At 37.5% G+C, this 26,255-nt stretch overlaps 1 non-coding gene across 1 annotated transcript; it reads right to left on the reverse strand.

Moving 5' to 3' along the window:
• Positions 1-6,940: 6,940 nt before the first annotated feature.
• LOC144216756 (U6 spliceosomal RNA) lies at positions 6,941-7,044 on the reverse strand. The gene has a single exon (XR_013330741.1). It is a non-coding gene; the product is annotated as a U6 spliceosomal RNA (small nuclear RNA).
• Between the last annotated feature and the right edge of the window lie 19,211 nt (positions 7,045-26,255).

Consider the following 26,255-nt stretch of genomic DNA (forward strand, 5'->3'; position numbering starts at 1 on the left):
ATATGGAATGCTAGCTGGAAGTAATTGAATCATAAATTAATAAACTCAATATAACAAATATTTATTGAGCACTCTCTCTGAAAAATGGGAGATTCGAAAATTAATAGTCCTTGCCATCTATCAGCTTACAATTTAGTGAGGGGGTCATGTATTTAAATAATGTTAGTCTAATGTAGGCTGAGATATTATGGTAGAGAAAATATATTCTGTTAAAGGTAAATGTTCTAGGGGAAACGAGGTTGATTTAGTATTTAGAAAAACTTCTACTTGGAGGGACTAAGGCTTGATCTAGTGTTTAAAAAATGGTTGGACTCAACAGAAATGAGGAGATTATTTCAGAAAGAAGGCATCCAATGTACAAAGATCCTGAGGTGAGAAAATGCAAAAGAGCATGGTTGAGAAAGAAGAGCAGCAAGTTCTGAGGTAAGTGTAAAAAGGGTAGAAGTACATGGCAGAGGAAAGCACCCGTTCTAGAGATCATGTGTTCTCAATGGGGCAGTGTTACTCCAAAGGGAGGAAGGAAAATAGTTCTTACTTTTAATTTTTTTTAATTTTTAATTTTATTTTATTTTTGAGAGAGAGACAGAGTGCGAGCAGAGAAGAGGCAGAGGGAGAGGGAGACACAGAATCTGAAGCAGGCTCCAGGCTCTGAGCTGTCGGCACAGAGCCCAGCATGGAGCTCAAACCCATGGACTGGACTGCGAGATTATGACCTGAGCTGTAGTTGACGCTCAACTTACTGAGCCACCCAGGCACCCCAGTTCTTCCTTTTTAAATATACAAAGCACAGATATCCATACAATAAATAATCAGGCATACAGTATATCTGTTATATTGAAATTGTGTGTGAGTAATTAGAAAAAAAAATATCTAAAAGCTCCTTCAGGTGAGAAACACTGATATTGATGGATTTCAGCAAAACAATGAATTTTATGAAGCCCCCCAGAAGAGAGTAACTTGCTTTACCTGAGTTCTGGTTCTGGAGATAGAGCACTGATTTGAGGTGAGCGTAGGTGAGTGTAGTGCATAAAAATACTCTAGAAACTAAAATTGGTTAATATAATTTTTGAAATTATATGTAAAGTAAATTATGCAAAAGTTGGCTTTTCCCTGACTCATGGAGAGAATGACTTCCAAAGTAATTTTACCCTTCTCTTGGATTTTGGTGACTTGGCATTATAAGGCACATGAATTGCAGGATGCTTTCAGAGTCCATTACAGTCATTAAATAATGAACATTCTTCAGTCTCACCAATTCCATTAAGAGTGACATCATCACTTTCTAAACCCAAAGACATAGACCTGCCCTTTGTCACATTGCAGCACAGTTTGGTGATAAATCTAAGATTGAAGGTTATTATTTTTCTCCCAGGAGATGCTGTCAGTTTATTTTGATCATTTTATTAGCAAGTATTTATGAAAACACAAAATGTATAATTATTATAAGTTCCAGGCCCCATGGGGGAAAAGTCTTAGAAGATTAGAAGTTACATTTACAGGTCTAATGGAGAGTTAGAGAAGCAACATAGAAACTCAGGAGAATTTATGTTAGAATGAGTTTATGTAGTGATCTCATAACCTAACTTTGGTAAATAAATAAGTAAATAAATAAACCCTTTAGCTTTTTTTTTTTAATGTGTATCTTCTTTAGGACAGTAATACTATGTTCAGTATCAAATTTCACAAAACTAATTAGGAATCACAGAGATAAGCAGGAAGAATGATATAGGCAATTTACATTAACCTTGGGAAACCAGAATCTGGTGTAATTCAGTAGGAAAAAAAAAGAATCAATAAAGATTACAATGGCAATGTATGATAGATTATATTGCTATTGATGAAGATCTACTTCCTCACCCTACTGAAGATTGGCTTGGCCACGTAACTTGCTTTGGCCAATGAAGATGAGTGGAAGTGACATGTGTCACACCCAGAGAGAAGCTTTGAGAGCAGGTTCACACTTTGCCAAACTCCTTTTCTCTTCTGTGAGAAGAGAATGTTCTAGACAGAGATGACTACTTCAGGCAAGTCCCAGAATGAGCTACAGTCAGTCCACTATGACATAAGCCTTGAATGAGAAATGGAACTCTGATTTTGTAAGCTAATGCTATTTTGTTTGTTACTATAGCATAGCCCTGCCTAATCTGACTACTAAAAGCTAGGATGGTAAGGGATCAGTGGGTAAATGCAATTCATGGGGTTGATTAAGGAGAAGTGTGGAAAATCCTTTCCTGGGGAGAAAACCAGCTGACTGGAACTCAGTAGGAGAGGCAGTGATTATAGTTGAATGGTCCTTCAGTAGGTAAGTCAGTACATTCACTGCTAGTTATGTTTATGTGTATATTTGTGCATATATCCGTTTCAATTAGCAGATAGAAGGATACAACAATTTTATGGGGGGGGGATAAGTAATGAAAAATGGTTGCTTCTTACTTCATTATTTTTCAACCATGCATCGGAATTCAAAATAATTTACCTCCCCTCAGAAAGTGGGAAGTTTCAAGGAAAAAAAGAAGACTAACAATTTGTTTGCCTATGGCCTTGAAATAGGGTTTTCTTTCATTCACTCACAGTATCTTCCAGTCCTATAACTTACTATTTGCATTTGAGCATGCATCATATTGCTTTTCTGCCTTTCAGCTTTTATTATTTGAGTATGACCACTGTCACTACAGTAGCACTTCTTCAATGTTATTGATTTATTAAAGAGAAAGACCCATCCATGTGAAATGACGGTGATTAATAGATAATATTTTTAAAGGCACTTACTTTTGAAGACTTTCCCTTGTATTATCCTTTTTATATCCTTACAATGATCCTGTGCAGCAGGTACTATTAATATCCTGATTTATCAGTATATGAAACTGAGGCACAGAAAGGTTAAAGTTGTTCAGTTGCACAGAGAGTGGCAGAGGATGGATTTAAGAACCTAGAAAGTTAGAATTAGGATCCAGGAGGCCATTTTCCAGTCTGTTGCTAATGAGTGGGCAAACTTAAGCAATTTCACATCTCTGGGTCTCGTTTTTTCATGTTTCCAATAAAAAGAGTTGACTAGGGGAGTCTCCTGCTGTAAAACTCTATAAATCTCTGCATCATTAAATAACTACATTTAAATCACCTCATGCATTATGCGAAAGAACTGTGAGATATTAGAAAGGCTACAAGGTTTGGTGTGACCCAAACTGTGATGTCTGGTAAGTCTCTTAACCTTAATGAACCTGTTCCTTGCGTGTAACTGTCAGTAATACCCATTTCAGAAATTTGTTGTCACGTCTAATTGAGATAATATATTTTGGAGTTCTTTGCTAATTTTAAAGAACAATATAAATAAAAGAAATTATCACCATGTAAAAGACACTACTCATCCATTCTTTTATCGAGCCACCCATCCATTCATCCATTAAATATTTATTAAATGCCATTCACAAGGGTAGAGAGCAGGGTTACCTCCCTATAAGGAGCTCATAGTCTAAGTTGGAGATATGAGAGGGACCATATTGACAAGGAAATTGGACACCATGTTATGGAGGTGAGATTTTAACCTGTAGGAGGGGGGAATCCATGGAAGGATTTTTAAGGAGAAAAATGTGACTAAATTTGTACTAAAGCTATTAGTCTAGCAGGGCTGTGGGGAGATGGAGTGGAGGGAATGAGACAAGAGACAAAATTGGTGGCAGTAGCACACTTCTCCTCATCACCATTTGAGATGTCAAGCAGTGTTTGGCGGTAAGTAGTCCCGAAACTGCAGCCACGAGAGACCCCTGAGTCTGCATGGATACTGAGGTGGGAAGAGAAAGGGACAATAGGGACAAGAGTCTGTCAGTTATGCTGGCAAGGCTTACTCAGAGATGGCCGAAATCGTGTTATTGGGGATTTGCTCCCACATACTCTACACTCCACTGTCCTGTGCTAAGCTAGTACCCAGGGAAGCACCAGAGGTACTAAAAATATGATAGGTGGATACATAAACTTGATCTTACTTTGATCATTACATTCAGTGTGGCTTCCCTTAAAAGCCAATCTCCAGCAGAACTAACAAACATCAAACTATAGAAAAATGGTTATGTTTGTGTTATTCCTTTGTTCTTTTGTTTTCTGGTAGAAGTGTCAGAAGGTGGGAAAGCCAGAGGCCTAGATAAGCCAATAATTCTTCAATTAATTCCTAATCCTCCCCTTCCACTGACCATAGTAAATAAAAACAGATATCCAGGGATATAACATACATACATCTTTCCAAATATATAGATACATATGCACACATCTTTCCACGTATATGAATCAAAATACTTGTTCTCAAAATTTATATTAGTAAATACAGAATATCATAGACTATAATAAAGTTGCCAACTCTAAAACCAGGTTGTTTGGTTTTAAATCTTGGCTCATCTTCTTACAGGCTTTGCGACACTGGATAAGTCATCTACTTCTCTGTGCTTCAGTTTTTTTAACTATAAAATGGAGAAGATTGTGTTCCTGTCAGTTAAAAGTGTTTTAAGGGTTCCATGAATATAAAGGACTCAGAACAAGGTTTGGACCATTGGAAGAGCCTAAATAGTGTTAATTTTTATTAATTGTATTAACCATGATGACTATTCATGCTGCTAAGGAGGCAAATGTGCCTCCTCATGGGCCTTTCTAAAGTGAGGTATCAAATTTAAATGTAAGGCAAGCAAGAAGTTTGCCCTTAACTCAGCACAGAGGCAAACAGAGTCAGAGAATGGGGAGACAGAAACTTAGAACAGGGAGGGAGGTCCAGTTACTTTTAGAGTCACCTTGTTAATTACAGCTTCTGCATCTCAGACCTTTGCAAACCACTTTTCCCTAGCAGAACTAACTTTGGAGTTGTCTGTTCCTATTCCCCATCGTCTCCCTGAGCCTGAACCTGAACCCCTGTGACTTACAGATGTACCTGCACAAACTTTCTGCTTTCCAAGTGTCAGAATTTCTGGGTGCTCACCATTGGCTAAATGCCTTGGCACAGGACGTATCTGAGTGGCCTATAAATAGAGCTGTGTCTGGGTTGACGCCAATTCCTGCTGCACCAGAAATACTTAATAATCTCCTTGCAAGTGCTTTCAAACTGACTTCCTAGTAGAGCAGCAGTAATCAGTACCATTACATCCTAACTTTACTCTAGATTGCTAAGTCTTTGAACTTGGGCTGGTTTTTATTAAAATTATGAATTACTAGGAGTGCCTGGGTGGCTCAGTCGGTTAAACGTCTGACTTCAGCTCATATCATGATCTCATGGTTCGTGAGTTTGAGCCCCACATTGGGCTGGAGCCTGCTTCCGATTCTGTGTCTCCCTCCCTCTCTGCTCCTCCCCTGCTCATGCTCTTTCTCTCTCTCAAAATAAACATTAAAAAAACCCTGTGAATTATTATATGGATGCAGTAGGGATTCCCTCTACTTAATTCATAAAAAAACAAAAAGAAGCAATGGAATAAACTGCCTGGTAAATTTGATTTTTAAAAAATTGAAAAATTACTTACCACAGAAAAGAAGTGGAGATATTAGCTAGTGCTATGTTGGTTATCATTCTGCAATACGCAAATGTATAAACCAACATGTTGTACACCTTAAATGAAACTTATGCAATGCTATATGTCAATTATATCTCAATAAGGCTGGAAGAAAAAAACTTAAAAAAAACTTACAATGTCAAAAATCATAGGCAATATTAAAGTGTAGATGACAAATTTGGAAAACTTTATGAGTTATGATGACTGTGTAATTAATTTCTTAAGGTGGAAATAAGGTGTAAAAGTCAATAAAGAAAATACTGAAAATGGAGCAAACATAAGAAATTCATGGCAGACATAATTAAAATCAATAAACATGACAAATTTTCAACTTCACTAGTGATCATAACAAACATAGATAAAGTTACTCTTTTTTTTTGCCTATGAAATTGGTAATGATTGGGCTGCCTGGGTGGCTCAGTTGGTTAAGCATCCGACTTCGGCTCAGGTCATGACCTCATAGCTTGTGAGTTCGAGCCCTGAATGGGGCTCTGGTGCTGACAGCTCAGAGCCTGGAGCCTGCTTCAGATTCTGTGTCTACCTCGCTCTATGCCCCTCTCACACTCATGCTCTGTCTCTCTCTCTGTCTCTCCAAATAAATAAATGTTAAAAAAATAAACAAAAAGAAAAGAAATTGGTGATGATTAAAATAGGTACTCATGACAAAGCTATCATAAAAATTATCTCTTACATTGTCTAAATAGTACAATACTTCAGGAACAGAATCTGACCATATGTTAGCAAGGGCTAGGCAAAGGTCTTAGAAGAATCCATACATTTGATTCAGTGATTTCAGTTCTAGAAATCTCCTTTATTGAATTAGGGGTTAATAAAAAGATTTTTGTACAAAGATGTTTACTACAGTCTTGGTTATAATAACAAATAAAGCCAGTGACATCAACAACAATGAAATAGTAAAATAAGACAAAAATAACCTGTAAATGACTATTTTTAATGAGTTGAAGGTGGAGAGTGATCCCACAAATTATGTTGCACTCCTATGTTAGAATTATTACCCACCATATTTTAATTTTTTATTATTATTATTTTTTTACAAATAGTTTATTGTCAAGTTGGTTTCCATATAACACCCAGTGCTCATCCNTTAAAAAGTTTTTATTTAAATTCCAATTGGTTAATACACAGTGTGATATTAATTTCAGGTGTACAATTTAGTGAGTCAACCCTTCCATATAACACGTGGGACTCATCACAAGTGCTTCCTTATCCCCATCACCTGTTTAAACCCCCTCCATACCTCCCTTCTGGTAACCATCAATTTGTTCTCTATAGTTAAAGTGTTTCTTCGTTTGCCTCTCTCTCTTTTTTTTCCCCTTTGCTCTTTTGCTTTGTTTATTAAATTCCACATATGGGTGAAATCATGTGGTATTTGTCTTTCTCTTTCTTTCTACCTATGCAAAAAGATGGAATGCTTCATGAATTTGTGTGTCATTCTTGTGCAGAGACCATGCTAATCTCTGTATCATTCCAGTTTTAGTATATGTGCTGCTGAAATGAGTACTACCCAACATATTTTTAATGCATCCATTATTTTTTTTATATTTTATTTATTTTTGAGAGAGAGAGACAGCATGAGCAGGGGAGGATCAGAGTGAGAGGGAGGCACAGGCTCTGAGCTAGCTGTCAGCACAGAGCCCGATGCGGGGCTCGAACCCACGAACTGCGAGATCATGACCTGAGCCAAAGTCGGACGCTCAACTGACTGAGCCACCCAGGCGCCCCTTAATGCATCCATTATTAACCATGTTTGGAAATAATAATTTTTAATAACATGAAAACACATACATGTATCCATCATACTTCATTATATATATTATATATGATAGACATATCAAGCTGTTATTAACCATATTTTGGAAGAACTTTTATTAACTTAGGGATATATACATACATATGTCACAATATATGTAAATATGATAATACATAATTAAATCATAATAAATACTGCCTACATTTAAAAAAGTAAATCTACACATACACACAAACACATATACTGTAGTAAAAGACTGGAAGGAAATAAAACCTTAACTGCATGTAATTGCTGTTTGATGGAAATAAATTGGGCTAAAAGACACTTAAAATAGCGTGAACAGTCCTGCTTATCGAGATGTGATTTATGCAGCATTTTTGCATACTTCTCAAATTGAGGCTCACCACAATTCTGTGGATAAGTGCAAGCAGGTATTATTTCCCCTTTTTATAGAGAAAGGTGCTGAGGCTCAAGGAGGTGCTTGGTTTAATCAAGGTCAAAAGGCAGAACTGAAATATGAACATGGGTCATTTGATGCCATATCTGGAGCTGCTTTCACTAGAATAAGTTGGCTCTTTAAGATCATATGGCTAGAAAATCTATAACTATAGGGAGGCCAGGATATGGTGAGGACTTATAATTCTTAATAGTTTCACAGCTGTTAATAAATAGGAAAAGTCAAGTGAGATTCTAAGTAGTAAATGCAGACGAAAGTTTCTGCAGGTTTAAAGAAAATTATTTATTACTCACAGTATCTTTGCATACTGGCTAAATAGAAGAGCCTTTTTCATGAGTCATCCCTGAGATTTTTGAGGGAAAGCAAATGGGTATTATCTCAGTCTCTACAAAAGGAGACAAACTCATAAATAAGAGAAGAATACACTTGAAACTCCCACACACTGAAACTGTGGATGAGAGTGAGGTAAATTTCACATTCCTGACTTCCGCATCATGAAGTGGTTTTGTACTTATACCCCAAACGGGGTATGCTGCCGAGGGGTCCTCAAAGCTTGTTCACAGGTTGAGTATGAGCAAATGCATTGCTCCCTGAGATGCATACCTCTCTACTTTAACTTAGTTCCCTTCATACTCCATGTTGTGTTCCCAATAAAAATGGAAGCATTCTTACTCAATAATTTTGGAATTGGGAAAATGAGAATTGGAGTAACTTTATACTCATCAGGAAGCACAACATGTAACCTTTACTCCTCCTTCATCTGAAAAAAAAACAACAAAACAAAAAACTATACTGTGGTTGGTACAGGAAGTCCCTGTGGGATATCTCCTGGGTGTCAATTATTTTTATCTCTCAAAATAGGTTTTATTTCATTTCCTCAATAAGAACTCATTTATATAATTTGCTCTTTCCTCTTAAAGTATAATCTATTTCATTGAAGCTCTAAAAGTTTTCCCTCAGCTATCTGTTCATCTGGCTAGAGTGCTTTGTCTTCTGAATTTTCTAAATATTTTTTTAACCCATCAAATCAGTTTGCATAGATAGACCAAATACTATGCTAATTTATTTTATGCTTGATTCTACCTTTGTGCTATGGCATATTGAACAAAGCATTCTGAACAAAGAAGATACTAGTAACTATTAATAGCTTATTGGGAAATATTATGACTCATCCATATTTAGAATACAGTCTAATGTCAGTATATTTTGGCAAACATTCTTTACATTACAAAAAAGGAATGCTTTTGTTAAGTTCTTTTTTCTTTTGCTTTTTTAAGTTCGGATGGCTCTCATCAACTTGGAAATCATAACATAATGCCTTGGAAGTAGGTATGTTCATCTCTGGTCACACCTTTGCTCGCCCTCTCAACCTCATGTCATATCATTTAACCCCCCATATTTGGACTCCTAACAAATGAGAACAACTTATTGGTGGGGTCAGATTACCACACATAAAAATATGCTAGGTGATAAAGGGGTAACAAAAACATATACTCAAGACTGTAGAGTAAGACCAGTGTTTGTGTCTGGAGAATGTAGGTGTATTAGTTTAGCATTTGAACAGTTCTGGGGCTTTAATAGGCTCATAATATACTTAGGAAAGGAAACTAAATATACTCATCTAAATTCAAATAGCAATATAGACCAAACAGTAATCAAGGCAGTGTAAAGCATGTCAATATATGTTCTGGAGGGGAGCTAGGTTTAGATTGGGAGAAATTGCCGTATTGTGGAGTCATCAAGAAAGTTCTCATGGAAGGTTGGTAAGAATGACTGCAATATGGTGTGTAATAACATCAACTTTAGATCAAGACAGGCCTGGTTTTGAATTCTGGCTTTGTGATCTTGAGCAAGTTATTTTACCTCTCTGAGTTTTGGTTGTCTTCCGTTAAACTGACTTAATAAGACTTACCTTATAGATGTGTTGGAAGAATTCAATAAAATGAAATATGTAAAGCATTCAGCTTAGTTCCTGGTACACAGTAAATGCTGAGCAATGGTAGCTGTTATTAATTAAATTGAAGCTTGAATGACAGGTTGTATTTCCACAGGGAGCTGTGATTGAGGGAGGAGGAGAGACAGGACAGAAAAATAAAGGCAGAAGATCTTGCTGGTGGGGCAAAGGCATGAATAAGGGTGAGAAGGCCTAAATATGCAGATACATGTAGGAAGAGTATAAATGGACCACACTGAAGATTTTGGGGGGTGGGGGGTCAAGGATGTTACACCACTTGTACTGAACAGAGGGAGTTTGCTTCAGGTCACATCATTTGACCTTAGCAGGTGGCTTGGCATCTTCCTGTTGGATGCGGAGATGCTATTTTTTTGGCAAGATAAACATCCTATATTTATTTGGTTACTTGCTTCACAGCACCGTGGAGTGTCTTACACATTATATAGTTCTTTTGTGACACACCTGTGAGGTAGGAAGAGCTGTGGATAAAAATGCCTGGCATGAACTGAATGGCCCACAGCAGGTGATTGTGCTGTGGAGATAGGCCTGGCTCTAGGTTTTCTTCTTCCCAGAGCCTCCCTGTTAAAGCCCATTTGGCCAATCATGGCTTTTCTCATTACACATCTGCTCTGGGAGAGAGAGCACCGAGCACTGTCAGAACTTAAGCAAGAGGCTTCCAAGTTTTCTGCAAATGACTCATGGAAATAGTTTTGCTTTACATATATAGAATATAGATCTGTAATTACGAAAGCGCTTGCACATAATTTCCACAATAGCATGGTATCAATAAGCAGGTGCTTCCTGTGTTTACAAAAAGGCTCATCCCACTTCTGAAATGTTTATTTTTGTATTGTCTTTCATGTTCAACTTGCGCTTTTCTTTGGACAGATCATAGCTGTTTCTCCTTTTCCTCTGATGAATGACTAGGTGATCAGGCATGGCAAACATCTTATGAAGCCATGTAAACTTTGGAGAACATTTGTATTCACCAAAGTCACAAATCTAAGGCAAAAATGACCTTACTGGATTTTCCTCATTGTTTCATGAGCAGTGAAAGGCGAACACTGGTGATGGAAGTGCTCTCATGCAGGATTATGGAGGTGAAGGATTTGCCTGGCAAGGATGCTCAGGAATCATCTAAGTGATGTTTTATTTTTGCAGAAGAGACCAGCAGCCAAGAATTTAAGAACGTGATTCTCAACCTTGGCTGCTATTGGCATCATCTGTGGAGATTTGAAAACAACTTCTCTCTCGGCTCCATTTCCAGAGTCTCTAATATAATGGGTTTGGTGTGTGGTTAGAACACCTAGAGTTTTAAAACCACTTCCTGCACTTGTGATCTTCTGTGCAGCCCCCAAATTGAAAGTCATTTCATTCCAAGCCACTTGTACTAATGAACTAATATGCTCTTTATAAGGTATGTCAATATGAGCAACCAACACTTGTCAGTGGGAGCCCAAACTGCTCAATCTGAAGTGATTTCCTGGAGCTTCCAAACTTTCCTCTGCAGTCTTTTGTTCATCTTTCTATTTGCATCCCTTTCACAGCCATGAACTTGGTCCATCATCACTAAATTAGCAAAACCAAGTTGTCAGAAAAGGTGGCACAGAAGGCCTCACTCTCAGGTGTAGCTGATGAATCTATAATACCTATCCTAGATGTATTTGTATTTTAACCCAAAACAAAGGCCCTGCTAGAAAAAAGCCTTCATGATAACCTTGAAATAATGACTCACTTACTGTTACTTACTGTCTGTGAAGAGACCATCAGATTTTCCCTATGAAGTCTGAGCCTGATCATCCAGGAGAGCTTCACGGTCTCTAGTTGCAAGGACAAGCAAGCTCATCATGCCATCGCATCTGAGAATGAATGGACTGTCATTTCAGTTACAAAGACTAGGATTCTTTCTTCCCAGTTGGGATGTTTTCTCCCTACTCCCAATCATTTTGTAAATAGGAGAGAGCGTGAAATTAGAGTGCTTTTCCTGTCTTTTAGAAGATAATATACTCCAGAGCACCTATGATATATCATTGATAATATCCAGCATTTAATAAAAAGTTTTAGGCATGCAAATAAGTGGGTAAAGTTACAAATAATTAAGAGACGAAACAGAAAAAACAGACCTAGATATGATATAAATATGGACTATAGTTAGTAAGGAGTTCAAAATAACCATGATTTATATATTAAAAATAAAGGAAAATATGGGCAAAATGAATAAAAAGATGAACTATTTCAGTAGACAATTGGTATCTATTAAAAGAATATGATAGAGATCTGGGTCTGCAAATACAATATTTGAAATTAAGGTCTTTGTACCTGATATATGACTATTTAGTCTAGATTCTCATGGTATTTGTATGAATAAAATCTGTGATGTAAATAGAGAAACCAATAGGTATAAGATGATTAATGACAATGAAATATAAGAGACTGGAATTGCATATGCAAAAGAGGAAATTCTTTTGTGAACTGTGCTTGATTTTGACCAATGATATAAGACAACCATAAAACATGATGTTCAAATGACTATAAACACATATTTAGTCTGTGTATTAGTTTGTTTGGACTGCTGCAGCAGAGTAACACACACGAGGTGGCCTAAGCAACAGAAGTCACATGACTTTCTTCCTATGTGTGTGTCTAGGTCCAAAATTTTTGCCCAAGTTCATTAAGTTGCTTTCAACCCAGAAACCTAATAACTGAAATAATTGGAACAAGATGTAAGCCTTTGAGGATTCAGCATATTTGGAAATGATCAGAATGGAGCAAAACTTGGAGTTCAAGATGGACAAACCTCCTACTTCCTTGGCAGTCAAGAGGAGGAAGAGCAAGCAATCTGGAATGAACTGGAGGAAAAAAATGGTGGAAATAAGAGGAAGATTGATTTTGGGAACAATCATGTAGGAGAGGCCTAACTTCAGAGTCTAGTTATTGGGCTGGATTCTAAACTAGATGCTCTAAGCTCTACCTTCATATTTAGATTCTCTGACTTGGTCACGTAAAGTAGTTATTATTACATGTTGATTTCTATTGTAGTTTGATGCTATCTATGCTTATATATAGTTCTTGGCTGCCCTGTAAGTCAGCTCTATTTCCTTTTTATTAAACTTTTATTTATTTGTTTTTGACAGAGAGAGAGAGAGAGAGAGAGAGAGAACACATTCATATGCATGAGAGAGGTAGAAAGAGAATCCAAGCTGCTGCTGATAGCACAGAGCCCCATCTGGGGCTCGAACCCACAAATCGTGAGACCACGACCTGAGCTGAAATCAAGAGTCAGACACTCAACTAACTGAGCCACCCAGGTGCCCCAGCTCTATTTCCTTTTTAAATAATATTTTTTGGGGGCGCCTGGGTGACTCAGTTGGTTAAGCATCTGACTTTGGCTTAGGTCATGATCTCACGGCTCGTGGGTTGAAGCCCCGTGTCCGGCTCTGTGCTGACAGTTCAGAGCCTGGAGCTTTCTTCTGATTCTATGTCTCCCTCTCTCTTTGCCCCTCCCTGCATCAAGCTCTGTCTCTCTCTGTCTCAAAAATTAAATAAACATTAAAAAAATCATATTTTCTAAAGTAACAATATGCCTGGAAGATGATGGTCACATCCGTATTCCAGCACCATAGCCAAAAACTGGTCTTTAGATCTTCTACATTGGAAAATATATCAGTGCAAGTGAAACTAGTAATCTTAAAAAAAAAAACAACAACCTTGGATTTTCTTTAAACTCTTTAAGTAGTGAAGGATAACCCTTGCCCAGGAGAGGTCTGCCCTCTGCCCTCAGCTGCGGGGTGGTATTCTCTAAACCCTTGCAATGCCATGCCTGGTAGGAGTCGTTGTGGGACTGGAGCCTATGAAATTTTAGAGTTTTCATAGCCTCTGAATTTCCGGATAGTCTGACAGAATTTCTGGATAGTCTGACAATGGTATGGTAGGAACTTTTAAATATGGTAGGAACTTTGAGTCACACAGTATCAGCTTGACCCCCAGAATGCCTGGAAACTGAGGTCAGCCACGTGGGCAGTCAACCATAGAGCCTGAATAAAGGCTTTGGAAATCAATGCTGAGGTGAGCTTCCCTGGCTGGCTCCCTGGTTGATACTCCATGTGTATCATCATGTTTTTCTGCTGGACAAATAATGCTGTGTGTGCATGGCTCTGTGGGGAGAGGATAACTCAAAGCTCTGTGTTTGGGACTTTCCTAGATTCTGCCCTTTGTGCCTCTTCTCTTGGCTGATTTTAATATATATCTTTTAACCTAACAATCTATATCTGAGACCATAATCATGAGTATAAGTGCTTCTAGTGAGTTCTGTGAGTTTTGTGGTCTAAACCACTAAGCCACTAAATGTGGTCTCGGAACTCCTGAGTTTGCTACTGGTCGGAAGTAAGGGTTTCTAGTGGACTGCCTTCTAACTTAACACTCTTAAAAAAAAAGTGAATAATTTATAAACAGTGTTTCTATAATTACTAGTAGTGACAATTCACCTGTGAAGAACTGCGATTTTATTTTATTTTTTATTTCAAGTTTTTGTTTAAGTTCTAGTCAATTGGCATAGGTGGTAAATTTGGCTTCTAGTGATTCATCACTTACATATAATACCCAGTGCCCATCACAACAAATGCCCTCCTTAATTCCCATCCCCATCTGGCCAAACCCCCATCAACTTCTCTCCATCAGCCCTCAGTTTGTTCTCTATCATGAATAGTCTCTTATGGTTTGCTTCCGTCTCTCTCTCTCTTTTTTTCTTCCCTTATGTTTGTCTGTTTTGTTGAAGAACTGCTAATTTAAACCGCTGGCATGAAAATAATGCTGATAGTTGCTCATAATAGGGAATAAGATTTGGGGTTTAAAATAACTGGCAGTTCTCCTAAGTACTGAGGTATTCATTCATTCAACAAATATTTGCTGAGCACCTTATTACATGCCTTAAAGATACAGTCCCTTTCATACAGTCAGCTGGGGAGCTGATTCCTAGATTTTAAAGAAAATTTATAATAATGACTAACGGAAAAATCTGATTCAATTTGAAAAAGGATTAGATTGTTAAGAGAGACAGATACATCAAGATCATCAAGTCTATTTTGTTGTAATGGTTAAAATTGGTTAAATGGTTAAAGCCCAAGTAAACATGGACTGACTATCTAGTGCTTTTTCAGTACCCATGCTGTGATATTCATTGCAATTTTTAGCTCTTTCTCACTTTTCTCATCTGTAGAGATAATAATGTCAACTTCATAGACTTCTTGTGAGGATGAGGTAGGATGAATATTTTATTTTTTAAAAAATTTATTTTAATGTTTTATTTATTTCTTAGAGAGTGAGAGAGAGAGAGAGACAAACAGACAGCATGAGCAGGGGAGGGTCAGAGAGAGAGGTAGACACAGAATCTGAAACAGGCTCCAGGCTTTGAGATAGCTGTCAGCACAGAGCCTGATGTGGGGCTCAAACCCATGAACCGTGAGAACATAACCTGAGCCAAAGTCGGACGCTTAACTGACTGAGCCACCCAGGCACCCCAGGATGATTATTAAAACACCAGTCACAGGGACACCTGGGTGGCTCAGTCTGTTAAGCATCCAACTCTTGATTTTGGCTCAGGTCATTATCTCACAGTTCATGAGTTCGAGCCCTGAGTAGCCTCTGTGCTGACAGTGTGGAGGCTGCTTGGGATTCTCTCTCCCTCTCTCTCTGCTCCTCCCCTGCTTGTTCTGTTTTTCAAAGTAAATAAATAAAGTGAAAAAAAAAAAGATCAGTCACATAATTAGTACATGTTATCTATTATTATTATTAATATATTCAAGTATATTTTTTAATGAATCATTTAAAAAAATGAGTGTGAGAGGATATTGTTTCCCAGCACACCTATATTAATGTTAGTGGCAACTTAGTTCCTTGGTCCCAGGAATGATTATGACATCAAGGGGACAGCAGTGCAGGTCCAGTTTTGAACTGTGTATTGTAGCAGGAACAGGTTTGGGATTTATTTAGTAGCAGTGACTTCAAGTACAGCTGCTTTCACCACCTTTTGTTTTGTAAGTAAAATACCAGAGAGATTTGGCTGTCGTATATTCAGGGGTACAAAGCCCTAGAGAAGGTGAAATTGGATTTTGTGATCATGGCTTCTAGGCTGAGGAAGGATTCTGAAGCAGCTGGGGAGCTAAAATATTCATTAGTTTAGTCTGTAGCAACATTCACATATTTAGATGGTTTCTCATGTGCGGTGGCTCAAGCTCTGCCCCCAGACCTTTTAATTGCACAGAATATACTGAGCGGGCAGTACCGCCAAAGCTTTGGTAAAGTGTTCATTTCTGACATTTTCTTCATTCTCACGAAGAGACATTTAGATGTTAGCATACCCAATTAAATTTATGGGATGGAAAGAAGCAACAACATGACATAAAAGCTAAGCTAACATTTTATGAAATTACAGTACTTTTCCTTGAATACATTAAAAAAATAAAGCCATGTCATCCAACGTGGAGCCTTCTGAACCCCCCTGCCTTTGAGCAATTTAGCCATTTTAGCTGAGTGCACTAATCTCATCCAGAGACTTATGCCTTGCACTGACATCACAACTTGGGCTCTCCCCTCTTATTCTCAAAATGAATAAATCTTGTTGGCTAGCAGAGTAGATTATGTTCGATTCATTTTAAGTCAATTACTCAAAGTCCCAAGGCTAGACAATGGCAGAGCTAAAAGATTTAGGACTGGTTCCTCCTTCAATGGATCCACAGTTTCAGTCTCTAGCTTGCAGTCAGATTGTGTGGGAAGTTTGTTGAAAATGCACATGTCTGGTGTGAGACACAGACGTGCTGATACACACTGTCTGGTACAGGCACCAGAAGTCTGCTTTTTTAACCACCACACTTGGTAATCCTGAAATAGGTGATTGTAGAACACCACCAGAGGGATCACATAATGAGGTCTTCTGGTAGCAAAAGCTACAGCTTATCTCTGAATCCCTTAAACATCATGTGCAATTCAAGGCTAATGCCATTTCCTATAGCATAGAGGAAACTAGAGCTGTTTTCTCCAAACGAGAAATAATGTTTTCTTTTTCTCTGCCTTCCCGATGCCACTGCGAGAAGACGTTTACATCTGAGACTTGAGAATTTTCGGTTGAAGCTCAGCTTTCCCCTTGTGATCTCCAGGAGTGGTTTGTATTTGTGATGTTCCTACTGCATTAGGGAGTGAACATGAATATAATAGAAGCAAACCAGAGCTTCAACCATGAAATGTTCTCTTTCTGGACAATCCACTGATGCACTCTGTAGCCACTGATTAAATGCCATGGCCTGACCTTATTCCTCTAGTCCCATCAACTCCTTCGAACTTCTGCAAGCAGTTACCAGGAAACAGAGAACATGGTAACCTTTCTGAAGACCCACTGCTCCTTCCCAGAAGTGCCTAAGCAAGCCATCTCATGAGAATATAAAATTGCTTCTGGGGTCATTCTGGTCATCAATCTCCAGAGGACAACAGTTTCTGCAGCAATTTGATACTCCTACTTTGTGTAGAAGCTGGAAGCTGCCACGTTTTTTTTTTATTATGGAAAATTCAGCTTTTGGCATGAGCTGTTTTATTTTTTTTAACCTCAGGTTCTGGCCCTAATGGAAAACGCTTTCTTTTTCACAGTGCAAGGGTAGATATATAATATCAGAATAAATCCCATGTTCTGTGGGACTTCTAGGAACTATAATTGTGTCACAGAAACAAGAAAACATACTAATGAAGCAGGTTTTATTTCCATCAGTAAACAGTCTGCATACATATAAGTTTCCTGTAAACTAACAAAGATGTTATGTTAGGAAGTTTCTTGCAATTTCAGAATCATGGGATTGTATTGAATTTTCTCATTTGGAAAATGATCGGGGTTAGAATGGATTAGTGGTTAGCAAACTTATTCTGTAAAATATTTTAGGCTTTGCAGGCCACACAGTCTCTTTTATAATTACTCAGTGCTGCTGTTGAAGCACAAAAGCAGCCATAGACGAAACCTAAATGAGTTGGCATGGTTTTGTTCCATTAACTCATTTACAAGAACCAGAGGTGGACCATGTTTCTCCTGTGGGCAATAGCTTACTGACTTCTGGACTCAGGGTCTTTGCTAGCTCCCTAGATTTGTAATTCCATTCAAGCAAATTAAAATCCAACTGTCAGGGCCTCTTGGGTGGCTCAGTCAGTTAAATCAAACTCTTGGTTTTGGCTTAGGTCTTGATCTCTTGATCTCGTTGTTTGGAAGTTTGAGCCCATCAGGCTCTGCTGACAGCATGGAGCTTGCTTGGGATTCTCTCTCTCTCTGCTCCTCCCCTACTTATGAGTTCTCTCTCTCTCAAAAAAATCCAACTGTCACTTGGTTACTCTGTGATTAATATCTATAATGCTATCCATTTCTAATTTTATCTGTCAAAGACCATTGGCATTAGAAATAATACCATTATTTAAAAACTCTTGTGCTGTGAGTCTGATAAATATTTTTCAAACAGTAATTAATTGAATTCTTTCAAACCTAAAATGGTACCATTCTTATGATCTGCATTTACACACGTGGGAAACTAAGGCCCAGAGATATAATAAGGGAATTATTGTATGTGCCTACAGTAAATGGTACAATTGGGAATCAAATTCAGGTGTGTCTGCTTTTAGAACCTGATTTGTAAACATCATGCTCTATACTGATTTACATGGAGGTAGAATATTTCTGTATTCCAAAGAGTTAACATGTGTGCTAATCCCTTATGGGGGAATGGGCATAGAGCAAGGAATGAGGAAGAAGCGTAAAAAAACAAACCAAGGAGATGGAAGCCATGGAAAAGAGGCGATTTGATAGGTGGGTCTACAATATCAAACATGATGTAAGTTGAGAAAAAGAAGCAGAGAAACTGAGAAGAAACCACTAGATTTGAAAATTAGAATGTATCTGATGACTCTCAGACCTTCAGTGGTTGGGGCCAGAGGCCAGGTTGTAAGAGGAATAATATGGGAAAGTAAATGTCTTTTTAGAAAACTGGCAATACATCGGAGAGAAATAGGATACTGCTTCCAATTGCCCCAGACTTTCCATTCTCTCTCCATGGGGCACTTAAAGAATACCAGCTAAGAAACACATAGTTGATCCTTATGTTGCTTGGCGAGGTTGCCATGAGATAAACATTAAGACTTACTCCTACAGAGGAGTGAACACTGCTTTGTGCAGCAGGAATTCCTAAGTCTTGAACCCAGTGAGTTCAGCTGGACACTAAGGTTTCCATCGCAGTGGTTGGGAGTATTGCATCAGCATCCTTGAGCTCATTGTTCTTTTACTTTCAGGGCAAGATGAAATTAAGATGCCAGCTTGTTCGGAAGTTAGTTCACTGTGCCATACAGATCTAAAAATGTTGGAGTGACTGCTGTTCCTGAAAACATGGGTGGTGGTGGAGTAACAGGCTAGGTTTTGTTGGTTTTGCTTTTCTCAAAAAATAGGAGAAATGGATCAATTCTGGCAGAGTTCAAGGCTCTCTTTTTGTCCCTGAAGAGAACTAACTCTAAGGGCCAGAAAAATAAGATAATGTTCTTATGTCAATCCCTAAATTAGAAAGTTCCAAGCTATGCTATTTCTATCTACAGCCATCTAGGTGGGGTCTAGGGACCTAGTACTAACTTAGAAGAGAGTTGGTGTCTTTTCAAAAACCTTTAAACTGAACAATTGCGTTCAAAACAGATTTTCCATAATGCCAAATTAAAAGTAACTCAGTTTGAATTTTAAAAGAATCATCATGTGGAACACTTTAAGACTAAGTACATAAGTATCTTGGGTGATCCAATATGGAAATTCGAGTGAAGGTCAAAGTTTTTCTATGACATTTAGAGATGTTTAAAAATAGTACTTTGAAAACAGAGAAAAATATGGATTATCTATCTGTATTAACCTTAGTGATATCATGAATAATAGGCATTGACCAATAATTAATCTCAAACCTTAATTAGCCATTATACAAGGTTTAGTTTACAAGAAAAGAAAACATTCTATCAGAGTGTCTAATAAATTGCAAATTGACATAATTCTGTGTATTAAAATTTAATTTTTGGGGGCACCTGGGTGGCTCAGTCGGTTACACATCTGATTCCTGATTTTGGCTTAGGTCATGATCCCAGAGTTGTGGAATCAAACCCTGGGTCAGCATGCAGCCTCATTAAGATTCCCTCTCTCTCTCTTCCTCTGCCCCCTGCCTTGCTTGTGTTTACTGGCTCTCTCCATTTCTAAGAAAAAAAAAAAAGAAAAAAGAAAAATTTATTTTTTCTTTTAGACAGTGGTGATTTGTGATTTGTTCATAGAATTGTTATTAGAAGCAAAGAGGTAGGGCAAAAGATCTGAATAATTTGTTCACTTGTGTAACAGGTTTGGCTAAAATGACATGTAATATAATTTAAATATTTAATGAACACATTGGTGGTACTGTACAGATTTTGGTATTTTAGGAAATATGATTCTTTTCATCTGCCCTTAATTTAATTTTTCTTATACTTACTTTTCCATTAATTAATCTATAAAAAGAGGGGCTATCTGGGTGGCTCAGGGGGTTAAGTCTCTCCTTCTTGATTTTGGCTCAGGTCATGATCTCATGGTTTGTGAGTTTGAGCCCCGAATTGGGCTCTGTGCAGACAGTGTGGAGCCTGCTTGGGATCTGCCTCCCTCTCTCGCTGCCCCTCCCTGCTTGCACGGTCTCTCTCTCTCTCTCTCTCTCTCTCAAAATAAATAAACTTCAAAAAAAAGAAACAGGAATTAAGAAGCCCTTTTTCAATATCGTAGTAAAGTATAATTAGTTCATTATGGTAGAATCAGCGTAAATCATTAAGTCATCTTTCTGTTCCTCTTATTTATCTTTACAATATTTATTCAGCTTTGAATTCAAAAGACCTTTAACTAGTTCTTTAAAAGACTTTTTAAAAATGTTTATTCATTTTTGAGACACAGAGAGTGAGTGGTAGAAGGGCAGAGAGAGAGAGAAAGAGACAGAATCTGAAGCAGGCTCCAGGTTCTGAGCTGTCAGTGCAAAGCCCCATGTGAGGCTTGAACCCACAAACTGTGAGATCATGCCCTGATTTCAAGTCAGAAGTTTAACCAACAGAGCTACCCAGGCACCCTGGCCCTTAGTTAGTTCTACTGCTGACTCTAAGCAATAGTTACTTTCACTTAGAAAGGCAGACTAAGATATTTACCATAGTAGATTCAAATGTTGTCTGATTAGGTTATCCTGATTTTCTGTACAGGTCATTCTTTGTCTAATGAATGAAGACCTTTGGTTTTAGGAAATGTTGGCTTAGTATGTGGTGTCTGGCACACACATAGTAGGTACCTAGTAAATTACTTTGCATTTGTATTCTTTTAAATAGTCTTTGCCTTTTTTTTTTTTTGGCTTTAACTTCTTTTTTTTTTTTCCAAGTGAAATCTGGTTTGACGCAATTTTATAGACAACCAAGATTCCTAGGCTGCTTATTAGTTGCACTTAGGTATTTGTCTACTTTGCTTAGTGACATTGGGATTGACTGTAGAAGTGAGCAAATCACCCAGTAGTTTATTAAGATGCTTATTATTCTTATGGTTTGATATAAAGAAATGAAATTAAACAAACACAGCCCACTCTGTGTACATCTATGGAATAAGAAAGAATTTACATTACTTTATTTCAATTCTTAGGGTCAAATTTACTTTTTGAGAATCTATTGGTTATTCTTTTTAGGATTAGTCATGAAAACTTAGAATGTAAATATAGTTGACTTATAATTACTGCCTAATAGCATTTGTCTCATATTGAGACAGTTTCATTGTATTAACTGTATGAAGCTGATAATTCTGTGCATGGTTACTTAATTAATTAAAAAGCTGATTACTCAGGCTTTCCTATTTATTTTGGAAAACAGAAATTTATTCCAAGTATTTGAAATATTTGAAGTATAAATAAATATGTTGAAACATGAGTCTTCTCAGGCTGTTGCTAGGATATTACAGACAAAATAATACTGTTACTTGTTTAAAAAATCTTGTTCATGCTATGAGAGCAATCAAACACAATTGCCAGAAGAAATAAAATATTTAGAATCATCTTGTATTGAATTAAGTCTTCTATTGTTACAATTAATATTAAAGTATGTCACCAAGACTATACTTATCATGGTAAGCATTGAGTAATGTATAGAATTGTCAAACAATATGTTGTACACCTTAAACTAATATAACATTGTATGTCAATTATCCGTCAATAAAAAAAAGAAATTAAAAAATTATAGGTCACCTAGTCCAAGTTTGTTTTTTATTTTAAAGTGTAAATTCCAGATTTTAAAGTATGATGAGAATTATCTTAGAAGGAAGTAGAACTTTATTTCTGAAAATATCAGATATAGTACCTTATTTTTTGGTGAGACAGCAGAGTAAAATATGTCAAAATTAAGTTTCTCAATAAACATTTCGTATAATTACTATTTAAGAATTTCTGTGTCTTATTTTGTTCATGTTTTAAAATTGCTTCCCATTCACTTTGTTATGGAGATAAAGATAAAAGGGAAATTTTAAACATGATGGATGACAATATTCACTTGACCTAGACAATTTATGTTGACATCACTAAAAGCTAAGCATCTACTTCTGAACATAATTAATTTCCTAACTGTTAGAATATTGTTCTTTATTTAGTACTTGATATGGGCTAAGTTATGTCTCTCCCTCTTGGAGTCCTAACTGCTATAGTGCCTCAGAATGTGAATGTATTTAGAGATAGGGTCTTTTTTTTTTTTAATGTTTGTTTATTTATTTATTTATTGAGAGAAAGAGACAGAAAGACAGAGTGTGGGAGGTGCAGAGAGAGAGGGAGACAGAGAATTCCAAGCAGGCTCTGCACTGTCAGCATGGAGCCGGATGCAGGGCTCAAACCCACAAACCATGAGATGACCTGAGCCAAAATCAAGAGTCAAATGATTAACTGACTGAGCCACCCAGGTTCCCCAGAAATCGTGTTTTTACAGAGATAATTAAATAGGGGTCTTTGGGGGTGGTCCCTAATCCAATATGACTGGTATCCTTATAGTAAGAGGAAATTAAAACACAGACAAGCACAGAGAAAAGGCCACGTGGAGACCCACAGAGGAAATGGCCACCTACATCCAAAGAGAGAGGCTTCTGAAGAAACCAACCCTGCCAGCAGCTTGATCTGAACTTTTAGCTTCCAGAACTGTGAGAAATTGAATGTCTGTTGTTTAAGCCACCCAGTCTGTTGTACTTTGTTATGGCAGCGTAGCAAGCTAATACAATACAGCTATAACTATGGGAATTCTGAGAAAAAGATCCTCACTTTTCTGAGAGGTTTTATGAATTCCATTGCTGGTGGTTATAAACTTTATCAATGACAACACATTGGTGGTAGTGTGCAGTTTTTGGTATTTTAGGAGATATGATTCTTTTCATCCGCCCTTAATTATAATTTTCTATTTCCTCTGACTTCCAGTTAGGTAGATAGACAGGGAGTGTTACAATGGATGGTGAGAATTTGATATGTTCCAGAACATCTGAGCACCGAATCTATTGTCTTTATAGCTCCATGTGTTTGTGTAATGAATAAGTCAGACTGTGTATGTGTGTGGGTGCATGTATATGAAGGAGGTGTATGGGGGTATGTGTATTGAAGAGGTGCTGTAGTGTACTGGTTAAGAGAGCACACACTCTAGAAGCAGGTGGAGTCAAACTTTCTGTTCTACATTTACTAATTGTGATCTTGGGTAGGTTATTTAACCTCTCAAGTCTTCACATTCCTTATTTGTTAAATGGGTTCAAGGGATAGTCCCTAACTCATAGAGTTATTGTCAGGATTAACTGGTTTGAATATTTAAAATAGTACCTGACACCTAGTAAGTGCTGGGTGCATGTTAACTATTATTGCATTCATTTTTGCAGGTGGCTTCAAGTGGAACAGAATTTTAGTCCCAATGATTGGCGAGAAATGAAATACATAGTAAGTTAAAATGTCTATTTTGTTAAGTAAGAGAAGAAAGTACTTCTTTCTTGACTTCATTCATGCATTCATTTAAATAAAGCTTGATTTGAATCTTGCTTTCTTCAACCAGCAACTTGCATAATTTTGGTCAACTTACCTGACCTTTGGGCTCATAAGATTTAGTTTCCTCAACTATAAAATAAGGGTAGCAATCTCTACTTTATAGAATTATTGTGAAGATTAATGAAATGAAGCAATGGATTTGAAGAACTGTACATGGTGCCTGGAAAGTAGAAGGCACTAAATTGTTGCCTTCTCTTCCATTCTTCCTCTTCCCTAAATCTCAATATGATATTAAGGTTATGCACTCTAAGAAGGGAATCAAGGCATGAGAAGTGGGAAGGCACTGAGAGATGAAATTGAACCGCTTGTGAATGCATGGAGGACAGTGGGGCGAGATCCAAGAGAGGACAGCAAATTCCCTGTCTCCCCCTCTGCCACATCAATAAGTTATCCTCTGAACATACATGCTTCTGCCTCTCTCTTCTCCTTTCCACATGAGAGTGAATAGCATTTAATTCACAATCAGTGGTTGTAATAAAGAGTGAGGTAGAGGCTAAGGAAGCCAGATCGTGGTAAGGACTTGGCAAGGGTGTTACTGTTTTTCCTGTAATTACAAATGTGAACATGTTTTATGCTTCACAGGATTAGGGCCATAACCTTTTGGAAGTCGATGACTTGTGTGCTAAATCTCTGCTGGTCCCTCCCTTGCCCTTTGAACCTCTTCTTAATGGCCTTACTGATTTGCTGGTATTTCCCGACCTTCCCTTACTTATTAATTCATGGCTCCCACAGTCAACCAAGGGAGAATGCATGAAGCTTGCTTTGCTCCCTGAATCTAGGACTGACACATACCCTCTGCAGCATTTGGCCCAGCGGCTGACTTGCTATGGATTTTTCTTTTGCCAGTACAATTTATTAGCCGATTAATTTCCATTTTAATCTCTTTATGACCCTAACACGTTGCAGAGAAGTAAAGGAGGGACTACTGATAAGAACAGACATTTTTAAGTAATATAGAACTCGTCTACACAAATTTCAGCCCTTTTTTAAAGGAATGCAAAACTCCGATAAGGCTGGAAAGGACTTGAGAAGAGAAGCTTGAAAGTTTTACAAGAATCCAGATGGTGGCAGCAGAGAATGTGAGAAAAACTCAGGAGCAATAATGGCTTAAAAGCACAATTCAAATATGCTGCAAATAGCTGTAAAATTACTAATTATTGATGGCGATTAAAATAAGGAAACTGGCTAAGGAATTGTACTTTAGTACCAGAGATGCCTGCGCATGACTCATTGGCATCATACATTTGGACAGGCCAATTAACTTTTCTGGGTCTTGTTTTCTCATTTGTAAAGTGGAAGTAATAATAGTTACAGGATTGCTGTGGGATTAAGAAAGATAAAGTATATAAAAGATTTAGCCTATGCCTAGAAAACTGTAAGAATTTAGAGAAAGAGAGATGAGGGGAGAATTATGTAAAAAATGAGCATGATATTTAATAACAAAGTTTCTATAACATATTCTGAACCAGTGTGGTACTACAGGGAAAATGGGAGCAATCAACTCTTGGGTACAGGCAAAAAGGAGATGCATTGCCTGCAGAGAGTATCTATCTATCATCTATCTAAATTTTATTTATTAAAAAAATTTTTTTAATGTTTATTTTTGAGACAGAAAGAGAGCATGAGCGGGGGAGAAACAGTGACATAGGACACAGGCTTCAGGCTCTGAGCTGTCAGTACAGAGCCCAACATGTGGCTCGAACCCACAGACTGTGAGATCGTGACCAGAGCCACAGTCGCTCAACCGACTGAGCCACCCAAGCGCCCCCTATCTAAGTTTTAAATTTTAATTCCAGTGTAGTTAACATACAGTGTTGTGTTATTTTCAGGTATACGATATAGTAATTCAATAATTCTCTACATTACTCTGTGCTCCTCATGTGGAGAGTTTAAAAACAATAATAATACCAATGAAAAACGTTCTACTTTTTAAAAATCACTATGCACCAGTGACTCTAAATCATACCAGTGATAAAATGCTCTTATTTTGTAATCAATGTCTTTTATTTTTTTTAGGTTTTATTTAAATTCCAGTTAACATTGAGTGTAATATTACTTTCAGGTGTACAATATAGGGTTCAACACTTCCATACATCACCTGGTGCACATCACAAGTGCCCTCCTTAATCCCCATCACCCTTTACTCATCCCCCTGCCCACCTCCCCTCTGGTAACCATCAGTTTGCTCTCTATAGTTAAGAATCTGTTTCTTGGTTTGCCTCTCCACTCTCTTTTTTCCCCCCTTTGCTCATTTGTTTTGTTTCTTAAATTCCACGTATGAGTGAAATCATATTGTATTTGACATTCTCTGACTTCTTTCACTTAGCATAATACACTCTAGCTCCAGCCTTGTTGTTGCAAATGGCAAGATTTCATTCTTTTTTATGGCTGAGTAGTATTCCTCTGTGTGTGTGTGTGTGTGTGTGTGTGTGTGTGTGTGTGTGTGTGTGTATACACCACAGCT

The sequence above is a fragment of the Crocuta crocuta genome, unplaced genomic scaffold (genome assembly GCF_008692635.1).
Source record: "Crocuta crocuta isolate KB4526 unplaced genomic scaffold, BGI_CrCroc_1.0 scaffold48, whole genome shotgun sequence".
Classification (NCBI taxonomy): domain Eukaryota; kingdom Metazoa; phylum Chordata; class Mammalia; order Carnivora; family Hyaenidae; genus Crocuta; species Crocuta crocuta.